The sequence below is a fragment of the Athene cunicularia genome, assembly GCF_003259725.1.
Source record: "Athene cunicularia isolate RWA chromosome 8 unlocalized genomic scaffold, athCun1 chr8_part1, whole genome shotgun sequence".
Lineage (NCBI taxonomy): Eukaryota > Metazoa > Chordata > Aves > Strigiformes > Strigidae > Athene > Athene cunicularia.
The window spans coordinates 9,017,659-9,027,874 of NW_020799109.1; positions in this window are offsets into that span (position 1 = coordinate 9,017,659).

The window sequence follows — 10,216 nt, forward strand, 5'->3', positions numbered from 1 at the left end:
CCCCCAGCTTCATGGCAGCTCTGCCAAATCTCTGCTATCTACAGGGCTGACATGGCCAGACCCAAGGCGCTCTGCACGCAGCTCACTGACAGAGATAAGCCCGGTGGTGTTAGAGCAGATGTCTTCTGTCTCTCTGGCTCCCTTGTTTGTTTGTTGCTGTGAACCGTAAGCTGTTTCCACTCCACTAAGTGACTGGGTGAGTCAGGGCAGTTGGAAAGATAAAGGCAGTATCCGGAGCACTGTGTGATCAAATGCACCCAGACACCTGATAAAATCCTCCCTCCCTCTCTCCTCCTCGGGGAGGGCCTGTAGGCAGTCCCTCCTGCAGGCATCTGCTTACGCGGCCATGTTTGAAACCCTCTTCTGTGTCACCTATGCAGAGACTGGATGGCCTAAGTCCTCCCCCTCTTCTGCTTTGAATGGTGAAGATGGGGTCAGTGACTTGTGAAAATAAGCTAAACCAGATCAGGTGATCATGTAGGATTAGGTGTGGTTCCCCACTGGGTGTCAAATCCCATCACACCTACTGCTAGCCCATTATATTTTAATGGAAGGAGGATGATAAGTCAACACTTCAAAGAGAGAAAAGAGGCTGTGGAGAGCTTCCTGGATTCCTCTTTAAGGAGAAGAAACAATCAGCCTTAATTGAAGTCACTTCTTATCTGTTTCCATCATTTTTGTTTCATGAAAGTGGGAGGTTAAAATGGACAAGAAGAATAGCACAGGAAGAGTCTGAAAGAGAAAACAGTTTTTCCCTGTTGCTGCATGTCCCCTTTGTGATTTTATTCCCTCACCTTGCATGGATAAAATGACACAAACCTGCCAAAACCTGCACAGAGTCAGATTCTTATCTCCACCCTCCATTACCAGAGCTTTGTCCTTTGCAGTTTGCCAAAGCCCACACTCTGATTTTCACCCCTTTGTTCCTGTACCCGAGTTAGGAGAGTTGACCTCTTCTGGATCTGCTGCCACCTAGACAGATGTAATTTGGCATTTATGGCATTGTGTTGGAAAACAGTCACTCTTTTTGACTCTTAGGTTGCATCCGAAGAAATTTTGTGAGGCCCTCAGCTGTGAAGGCAAAGCATTGGCTTTACCCATAGAAAAAGCAATAGCAAAGGGCAGAATTGCAAGGATTTCTGTTGCACAAGTGTTTTCTCAAAGCCACAGAGGCTTTTTTTCACTGAGGGAAGAGGCATATGTCTTTTTGAGTTTGCCAGTAGGGGAACTAAAATGACAAAGCTGGTGAAGATGGAGAGGCAGTCATAAAAGTATGTGGTGAGAGGTAAATGTTGGCTTCTCCCCTTAATCTTTATTGTGGCCTGCTCACACTTGTTCACACAACAAACTTGTCTCCACGAGGTTCTCACCTCAGGCCAGGTGCCTCATGAGAGTGAACCCCAAAGAAGAACACAGTGTTTTCTTCCAGTGAAGGCACAGCCTGAACCTCTATGTTCCCTTCCTGACCTACTACTGGATGCAACAGCATGGGCAAGAAGAACAGCAGCAAAAAGCAAAGCAGACAAAACCCTAAGGTCACTGCCTTCTAGCTTCAAGCTCATCATTTACTGTGCCAGGAAAACATGGTTTGTTTCTCTTGTCTTCATTTTTTTTTCTAAGAAAAACTCCCATTTCCTGTCCCTCCAGGGGAAATTTCTCCAAAGACCATTGTTGAAGAAACCATCGCAAGAGGAACTACTTGGCATTGAAGCTGACCCTGATTTAACATCCGGAGTCAGATTCATGAACAACTATTATACCCTAAAGGTAATTGTTGCTGTCCTGTCATAGACACAGATGGTGAGATCATGCTGCTGTTTCTGCTTCACTATGTTTGGCAGAGGCATGGATTAAAAATATTTTAAAAGATATTTTTGTATCTCTAGTATCTTTTGCATCTCCCTCCATCATACACAGAAACTGTGTATGTTCTGCTACTTGGAAAAAATGTGAAAGTTAGGACCTGTAACCCCTGGAGGAAATGGGAATGGGAGCAACATTCTGGTGTGAAGGAGGGAAGCGGCAGGACAAGAGGGTCTGGGTGAGGTGGGTCAAGTGTGCAGTCAACATACAGCTCTCACAGAACTAAGAGATCACCTTGGTCAAAACTGAGGTCAGGAAACAAGAAGGCATCACTAACCACACTTCCAGACTAACATGGAATAACTGAATAACCACCTTCAGAAGGGGGCCTGGGTAAAGGAAAACCCAACAATAATGTCAGAAGGATTTACTTTTAGATTGGCTTTGCAAGGAAATGAAATTTGTGAGCCTGTCCTGTTTGTGTCTCTGTACATGACATGAAATACATGATAGTATTTCTCAATAATTTTTAAGACTGTCCGCTTCTTTCAACCAAATTTAGCACAGATGTGGAAGAATAAAAAAATATGTTCTTGCGAATTTCTTGAACAGAGGTCACTGGGCAGAAGCAAATCACTCGTAGAAGGACTGCATGGATATTTCCATCTTAACCACTGGAAAATCCACATTAGTGTGCCACACTTGAAGCACTGATTCATAGGATGTCATTGGAAGTGATGCTCACGGCACAAACTGTTTTAAACTAACACAGATTTAGACTGTGAAACAAGTTCCCCATAATGTCAGGGTTTTGCCCTTAGTGAAGATACCAAAATGTCAGACTAGCCAAAGCCAGTTCTGGATAAAGGTAAATGGAAAACATGATGAGTGAAAGCAACACAGAGTCCTCAAGATCAGGGAAGATAAGCATACAAATGCCCTGAACTGAGTAAAACATGCACAGTGGGAAAATATCCATCATTTTATTCCTATATACTTGGGTTATAAAATTGCACAGGGTTTTGTAATGTCAGAAGTCATATAGGACTGGATTGCTTCATTCACACAGCCAGGTTACAGGTATGCTACACACTGGTTAAAAACTCCCCATGTCTTCCACTCCTCCACTTCTAGAAATGAACTGGTAAGAATGAAGCCACTTGTTACCAGGATGGACTGGACACTCTACAAACCTCCAAATCCAAGCTGTTGGTTTGTTCAAATATCTCTCAAAGAGCAGCCTGACTTGAAAGGGATATGTGAGCGGTTCTTTATAGCTGAGGAGACCCAACACTACTTTTCCAGTAACTCATTGGACTGAAATGGCAATTTGTGTGAAATCTAGGTGTTAGACTGGGAAAAAAAGGTATACAACTGTAAAATTATGTCTCCCTTTCCCTAATAGGCATGTGCTGCTCAGTGTATCATAGGTGTTGGGTGGGCAGGATTCATACTGGCATGGAAGGAACAAAGGAAAATGAAAATGAAAATGAAAGGGGCAGAGTGTTCAGATATTAATGATTCCATTTTACGCTGCTGATGCAATCTGAGCAAACCAGCAATTTCCTTTCGGCCTCTGTTTTATGAGGGATCCTATTCAAGCTTTGATAATAAAAGGAACACAGGTGGGTAATTAAGGAGGTGTGAAACACGAACGAATAGCCAGCTTTCTGCTAGTGCTTTTCGAAATGTGTTCTGGAAGGCTATCTGCATCGAAGTGCTGAGTGATTGAGTGACCTCACAGACTGACCTGGGGACTAATTTTCTTCCAAAACAGAACAAAACTCAAAAGGTTCCTGTAAAAATTTTGCTCTAAAAATTGCTGACAGGCTTGCCATTCCAAGAACTGTTTAGTAACAACACTACCTCACTTGTAATCGTGCTTTTCATAGATCGCAGTAGAACACAGAGACAACCATACTGGGTCAAACCAAGGGTCTATCTAGCACAAGATGCATCTGGCGGTAGTCAGCAGTGGATGTTTAGCAAAGAGTGTAATAGGGCAAGTGTAGAGTAATCCTTCCCCTCGCGTTGCCTCTCAGTTCTTGGTTTACAGACTTACTGGAGAAGTTGAATTTTAACCAGCAAGTTTAATAGCCTTCTATGGAGCTATCCTCCCCAACTTCATGGGAATATACTATCTACACACCCACTTCAGTGCCACCCCTCTGAAAACTTGCAGCGGTAACTTTCATCTCCTTTGGATATATTTTTTCTTTCTTCTCCTGGGAGAAGCTTGCCTTTTGAGTGAGGTTCTGAAAGACCCGAAAGAGATACATTGATTTGGCTATAAGATTATATTCCACCAATGGTGATTTTAATTTTTCAGCAGTTCCCCATTTGCACAAACTTCAGAGTCACCAATAAGGATAAAACTCAGAAACCCTCACTCCAAAAATGCAGATCACTCATCAGAAGTATAGTAACACCTACAGTGTATAACCAGAAAAAGCCATGCTGTTACATGCACTTGCACAGTCTGAAGTTCTATCTAGTTCGAGGGCACTGTACACAGGACTAAACTATGCAGTCAACATTTTGAGTTACCTAACCACATAAATACATATATTTTTAACACATGTAACATGTTTTAATATGTATTAACAGATAAAGTGCTATGAATATGTTTAATGGTATTACGTATACTACCTAAATATTACATATGCACATAGGAGAGGAGTGCTAACTGCTTTATTAATTTTGTTGAGAAGGCTCACAAGGAGTAATGTATTCAACCCACCTCAGAAATCAATTTTCTTCTATACTAATTTTTCTAGTATTCAACTCAGACAAATTTAATTTGAAAGCATTCAGAGTCAACAACAGAAAAGTTTCACTTAGAAAACATTAAAATGAAATGAATTGAGAATTTTTCTCTTCTTGATGTGATGCCTTATTAAACAAGCAGCAACATACCCGTATATGCCCTCTTCTGTAAAAGATCAACCTCCTAAATCTGCCGGAAAATCTTATGAAGGCCAGCTACAGAGGACTCAAGCAGCTAAACTGAGTCACCAAAAGAGGCCAGTACACTGCCTTTTATAGCAGCCAGTAGCCAGTGCAAAGAAGCAGAAGGTGGCAACTTACGGTAAAGTTTCCCCTCTACCCTTCAAGCTCTCAATAAGCATCAGTTCATGGTCTTCTTAAGCAAAAAGTTGCCTCTGGATAAATCATGTTTTACAGTTCATCCTGAACTTCTCTGTTAACATGCCCAAATCCTTTTTATGAAGTTTATCCTTGAGAACTGTGTGCAGCCAGGTGAATGATATGGGGCAGAAGCAGGCTGATAGATCATCCTCCACCTTTGGTTCCTGTGCATTTTTCCTCATTCAGTTAAACTCCCAGACAGTTCAGTTGTATGATGCCCATAGACACTGCTAACAAAACATGGAAGCTGCAGTTAAACATCAAGGAGGAGCCTCCCTACTTCTGGAAAGGGCAAGTTTGTTTAGTTCTTTTCCTTGGTCTATTTGGTCCATGTGTAAGCAAATCTAAGATCACTGGTGATGTGGCTTATGGCCTCCCTAACCATTTCTCACATTCATGGACATCATGGGACCCAAGAAAAGAAAAAGGAAAGGAAGCCTGAGCATTTAGAGAGCTAGAGCCTTAAAATTACTCCATATGCACTTTCCATCTGATCTGTGGGGCTAAAAGTGTTTATGTCCTGTCAACTTCTGCTCTATCACTGAACTTCCAGTTGTTTGCATGTTTTACTGGAAACCATGATCCAAACTCTGTTTTGATTTTTGATTTTTCCACTGTTATTTCAGGTTTGGATTTTGTTTTTCTGGGGTTTTTTGTTTGTTTGTTTTCCTAAAGACTACTTCAGGATACAGCAAAGCTTCTAAGCCACAGAAATAAAGCTAGATTGCAAAGTTGATGTCTAGATGTTCCTTCTGGGTGCAGTCTAAATTGCTGGCATCCTTTCCCAGGGATAAATTTTGAGGCTAGCTGATCACAGTCAGCTAAAACTTTGCTATCTGCTCTAGGCCTCCTGTCCATGGCTTAGCAATGATGGTTTTAAATGAGGAAGTCACAGTCATAATTAATCCAATGAGATCACAACAATATACCAAGAAAGACAACTTCAGAGTGCATATAAACTGTTCCCAGGGATAATTATCAGGACTTCTAAAAATGCGTGGATGTGTGTGTTTTGGTCTTTCTTCCTCACCCCAGTCCCTGCAAACTGGCACCTCCTCCATTTCTGGAAAGGTCCCTTCTATAATGAAATGAGTACAAGAATGCTGTTCCCATGTATGTCCTTCTCATCACCTGAAGTGTGGAAAGCTGGGTAATTACAAAGTGACCCAAATGGCTCCACAGAGAACTATAATCTTGAGATTAAGTCCATTTAAGAAGCCTGATACCAAATATCCAACTGCAGCACAGTAAAAACAAAATTCCCTACCGACTATCTCTGCTCATAAAAGTGATTTAGATTGGTTCTCCCCATGCATGAGTTCTCTGCTGGCCATCTGAATCAATTAACAAAACAAATAATAGATTGCAATGTTTTTCTTTCCAGCCAGGTTTGAGCTTTATGAGTGAGCAGTTAAAACATACATATTAAAATGTAAAATCCTGGAACTTCAGAGGTCGCTTAGCTGCCAAGTGAAAAGGAACCAGCAAAGCTCATTTGCAGGGAGCAGCAACAAAAGTTTTGTCATTCCCGCTTGAGATGCTCAGTTCAGGATAGGACATCAAACTGAACTCCTCAGATCCTCAGCTCCTCTGTGACCACCCCAACACTGACCTTATTAATTCAATGACTTTAATTTTTCAAGGGAAAATAATGGAAAAGGACTGTGCCTTTATCCAGACGCAATTTTATGCCTTCTTTGTGCCCCTAGCTTGATTTTCATGCCATAAAACCAAAGCAATTTACCAAATTCTGCTTATCTGCAGGCTGATGCCAGGGTGTACACATGACCTTGCTACCTGGAGAGATCTGGGCACTATTTATTACTGACCTGTACATCATCCTTTTCTCTCACAGCAATTCTGTGCTGCAATGCCATTTTCCAGCTTCTATTATCAGCTCTAGCTTTCTGCACTGGCCTTCCCAATAATTATCAGTATGCACTGCCTAGCACTGCACTCCCAAGGACTCGAGTACACTGTGGGGATCCCAGCTTTCTCTTAATACCAAAACTGTCCAGGGTAGACCTGGTTAACAAAACAGGTTTCTCCACACAGAAATATTAAAACTTTTTCACACCCTCCATGTGACACACATGGAGGTGCATCCGGAATCTGCAAACACAGGCCCAAACCATTTCTCACCAACCATGAGCTCAGGATGCAGCCTGAGCTGCAGAGCTCTCCAGAAAAGACCTGAACACCCTTAGCACCTTAGAACAGGCTCAAAGGAGACAGCCCAGACCCAGCAGCTTTCAAGCAGCTGTGGATGCTTTGAGACCATCCTGCAGCCAGACCAGCAGTCAGCAGTGCAACAGAGAGCACACACATCACAGCTGGGTATGTTTATGACCCCTCTTGAGCTCTCTCTGTCAGCCTTGCAGGGCAGACACAGACAATCTACTTTCCTCATGTTTCAGCCTGTCATGTAGTAAATCCTACTAAGGATACAGGGTCTCTGAGTTCCCTACAGATGTGGAATATCACCCAGATCCACAGCAAATGCAGATTTCCCGTGTGCTTGTTCGTGGCTTCTACACATATTTAGCAGCCAAATTCATGCTAGGCTGAACTCCTAGAAACTAATAGATTGGCTGATACATCTGTTAAATCCCAAAGGCAAAACAGCAGAGGCTGTTCTCTCCTCCAGCAACTGTTGCAAGAAGCAGCACAGCATCATGTCCTTGGGGACACAAAGATCTCCCATCTGGCATGTAGGTTTGCTGCAAGAAGGAGGCAATCCTGAAGTGCCTTACTGGGGCTGAGAAGAGCACAGGAGGTGGATGGAGGAGTCTCAGCCTCAGCGAAGCCCCAAGTGCACCAACATGACTGTACAGACACACAAGCCAGGTCTGGCACAGACACAGGCAGCCAGCTGAGGCTATTTACACTTTGTGTTGTTGATGTTTTACTGTTCAAAGTAGCTGCAAAGAACATTGTTGTCCAGGCAAGAGCAGGAGGGATTTACATCCTTCTGGCGTAACACGGGCAGCACACACTGCCAAGTGATGTGACTTAACAAACAACCCCCAAAAATCCCCAGAGTTTGTGCAGATAAGGGGGAAAGCGTCAGGAGCTCTGGAAAACTGGCAAGATGAATTGAAAGATGACTGAGTAGAGAGTAGTGCAAAGATAGAGACATAGTTGTACTCTATTTACTTTCATTTTCTTTGAAAACTCAGAGGTTTCCATTGCCTAGGGAAAGATATGGAAAAAAGTGGGCAGACCCCTAATTATCACACAAAGTCTCTACCACCATGAAATCTCCAGGGTCTTTGTTCTTTGGCAAAGGCACTGGTAAACATGTTTTATCAATTGGCCACTGTAAACAAAGCTGAGTCTTTCTTTGGAGCAAGATAAATATGAAATGCAAGTTAGGTAGATGCCTGCTAGCCAGATTCCTGGGAGAGATGGGGGAAATGCAGAAAGGAAGATCCTTGTCAGAACACAGATGAATAATATCTTGTATGTGAACATGTCAGGTCCTTGAGAATCCAACCTAGGAACTATCAAGTTTCCAGTCACATCATCAGTGTTTACTCTGGAGTAAAAATTAGTGACTTTTTCCATTAAATTCTATTGATCTATTTCTCCACCAAGAAGCTTATTCATCTAAATCACCAGTTTATTGTGCCTCTGATTGTTTAAGAGGATGTCATGGGAGCCATTGAAGAGTCACTTAAAATGCTATTCATCCTACCACACATAGGCAAACTATGTTTCCATTCAAAGACTTGCTGCACGAATGAAATCTTTCAACATAAAGTGGCCTTTGTTTGCAAAATTAAAATAATATGTATATGTATTTTACATGTTCACAGACTCTTGCAGAAGAATAGCTAAATCACTCTGCTGTTCAGCTGTTTAGGCCTGAAATGCAAAGGGAATATTAACTGATTAAATCCATGTACACTGGTTACAGCTTTCTAAATGAGATACAGGTACATGATGCTTTTGCATCAGCAGGTGTAAACAGGGTTTGGCAGTTTACATGCACACAGATGGCTCACTCGGGGCCTAAAATAGAATATGCTTTGTATTCCTGATTCCTTACCTAAGGATAACAATCTAGTACTTTTGCCAGCTCAAGTAGCAGAGATTTTTGCTTTGACCTGGGAGGTCCTGATATATTCTCTGACAGCCAGTGATGCCCACAGTGTATTATGAATTGGAAAAATAAATGAGCAGCCAGTCCTGGCAGCAGGTGGAAGTTCACTGTGCACTGTATCGTCAGAGGATATGTGAGGTACTACACTCTTTGTAAGTGTGTCTCCTTCCAGAAGATGTCCCTGAGCATTTGGTATGAGAAAACAGTTCAAATGAAATACAGTCTGAGAGACAGTTCCCCAAAAAAAAGGGTCACAGCTCCCTTATACTGGCAGCATTACCACAAAGCTTTGGAAAATAACAATTTTGTGTTTATCTTCAGCATAACAAGCAACTGAACATAGCCCTCTTACCTATTCGTGTATATTTTATGCTTTGGGAGAGACACTGGTACCACAACCTTGGAAAATTAACATTACATAAAATAGAAATAATTCACTCCACTTTAAACCTTATATCCCAAGATCTCTGAACTTCATTATATTATCGTACTGTCCAAAAATGTTTAAAAATGTTTCAGGCATTCCACTGAGCAACTAGAAATAGACAGTGCTTTCCCAAATCATCTATGTCCCAAATACAGAATAATAAGCAATAGAGAAAAGTGGTGGAAAAAATAAGGAAAAGAAGGAAAAACTGTCTTACATTTTTCTGGCACTTTATTCTGGAGAGGGATATGTTCAGAAGCCTTCAAATTTGAGAACGAAAGATTTCACATCTTCCTTTCAAAGTACCATGTTGTTCTGACATTTTTAAAATCTTGCATCCTACAAGGTTTTAAGAGTCAGCACTGAAATCAGACATGCCGATTTCCTCAGAATGGAATACTTCCATTTGTCCCCAAAAAGCTTACTCCACAAATTCTTTCACAAAGAATTTTCTATTTTAAATCAGAATTAACAAATCTCTGATTTTTTTTCTTCTCGGCCTGATTTTACAATGTAAAATCTGGTCTCATGAAAGCAGATGAGGAGAACGTTCCTCTGAGGGGAACTGTAGATCTTCAACACCTAAGAGTCAGTCCCACTAAGGGTACCAGAGCCCAACACAGAAAGAGGGAGAATGTTCAAACGCCTCATATTTTCCACTGTTCAGCTTTTCTTGGATTGTTACGTGGATATTCATTAGGCTCCCAAGTTTGGAGAACTTTTATTATTGTTAT